Genomic DNA, 2256 nt, shown 5'->3' on the forward strand with positions numbered 1-2256 from the left:
GGTGAGAATTGTTATTGTGATGGGCTGGAGCTCAGAGAAGGCAAAAGCAGACTCCTGGCCTGAGGCCAATACTGAACAGTTGATGAGTTGGGATCATGGTTTCTGGGTTTTCAGAATCTCCCTCATTGTGGTGGCAATTCTTCACTCCCATCTCCTGTGTGTGGTGTGGCTTTAATCACTGGGAGGACTTTCCAACAAACTGTAATTAGGAGTCAATTGCTGAATGTAAAGCACTAAGCACAGCAAATCCTAAATGTGAGTCTTTGTTCTGATATGCTTTTAAAGAGAAAATGCTTTTTTTACTTTCATTGTCATTTAACTGGACAGGCTTGAGCTTTAGGACTTGTTCTGTCTTGTGCTAGTCACTTAATCAGCAAGCACGCTAAGTCCTTTTACCTAGCACCATACTGTGATACTTGTTCTTCAGTTACACTAGTCAAGGGGAGGTGGGGAATGATGTGAAAAGGAATTTTAAAACTCAGCAAGTTCAACAAAAGATGGAGTTCAGCAAAGTATTGGTGCTTTAATAAGAGCCCTCTGTGTTTCTTTACAACCCGAGGCGAATGACTAACTATACGCAGAGGGGGGGAAAAATGCCAACTTCAAAACCTGCAGGGAATGATGGGAGAGTACTTAATGCTTCATTTTTGATCTGTGTCTAATTAAACAGGCAGTTCTATCTAATATTTTTGTTCAAGTAAGGTCTGACTTGTAGCAACATGCGTGTTGTCTACACGATGTTTTCCACTTTTGAGGCAGTCATGGCTACAGATTTTTGTTAGAAGTCATGCTGCTTAGATTAGAAGTGCAGGTCTTAAGCCTTCTCAGGGAATGCAGTATGTCTGATACTGCGTTATTTTACCATAAGCGAAACAGCAGACCACAAAGTTGCAAACTAGAGAAAATTAAAAACTCAGTTCTGGCTGAAAAACTTGCCTAGTGAAAGCTTTGCTAGCATCTATTTCAATTAAGGGGATGGAAGACTACAAGATACAGTTGCAAGTGGAAGGGAGGCACGTGTTAGCTTTTCCATAGATGAGGCCACAATTAATCTGTTACTACTGTTGATGGTTGAAATGAGAACTAGCACCTGATTTCTTGCCAATTTAGTAGTAGTTTCCATTAAAATCCAGCTTTCGTTTATCCCGTATGTTTCCGCTCTGCGTGCACCTGCAGAGTAAGTCACACTAATAGGAATCAAGGTGAATGGGAAACATATGTCAATTATTTGCATTCTCTTACTGTCCTGCACAAAATCTGTTTAGGTTTTAAAGTCATCAGAGCAAAAAAACAACTGTACACTTGTAGTTCATGTGACTTCTGACCATGGCCTCACTTGGAGCCTTTAATGTACCTAGTGACATGAACAACACCTGTCTTACAGATCAGAAACACCACGATTTGAAGATAGGTTATAGGTGTGACGTGTTTAACACACCAAAAAAAGTATCATCCTAAGCTATTGACATTATTAGAAGCATAAAAATGCATCCATAAGCTGTGTAAGATGACACTGAGTGTGCTGTATCTACACCTTCAAACTGAAAAATGTAGCTTATTTGCAAACTACAGTTACAGACCTGCTTAATAATAAAAGTTGTGCTATCTGAGGAAATAAAAGAGTTCATACATGGATGAACAAGGTCCTGATTTAGCTAAATTGCTGATGCCTTAAAAAGACATTAAATTACCCACTCTGTTCCTCTGTAGTAGCAAACGCATACAAAAGTATGAGTAAGCAAATAAAATATACCTCTTCTGATGTCTCTTCTTTCTGCTGAACTTGTGCCAGCCTACAAGCTGCCTACTAGAGCATGTCTCAGCCGGTGTAACAGCCAGGAGCAGCCAGCAGAGGTTATCCCAACACTTGGAGAAGAGCTGGTGGCCTCCGGTGGAGCCAGGCTGGCAGGTGGCCCTCGGAGCTGAATTTCACTTGGCCAAAAGCAAGCAAACCTACGAGTACAGAACACAAGCCGTGACATGGCTCCGGGAAAACGTCTGGCCTGTCAGTGTGGAATTACTCCTGCACCTTTGGCTTGGCTACCCAAACCCACAAAATAAACTCACCTTTGAGGGCTGCCTGGGCTTTTGAGCTGTTGGGCAGTCGTGAGTGCTACGGCAGGTGTAGGACTGGGGCAACCTGATTGTCAACTGTTGTTCTATAATAATAAAAAGAATGAAAACCCTTAACCCTCACGGCAGGGGAAGAAATGGGAGAGATTTGCCCAGCTGCCGCCGTGCGCTGTCTGTGAGGGC

Source organism: Merops nubicus, unplaced genomic scaffold, assembly GCF_000691845.1.
Source record: "Merops nubicus isolate BGI_N331 unplaced genomic scaffold, ASM69184v1 scaffold43928, whole genome shotgun sequence".
Classification (NCBI taxonomy): domain Eukaryota; kingdom Metazoa; phylum Chordata; class Aves; order Coraciiformes; family Meropidae; genus Merops; species Merops nubicus.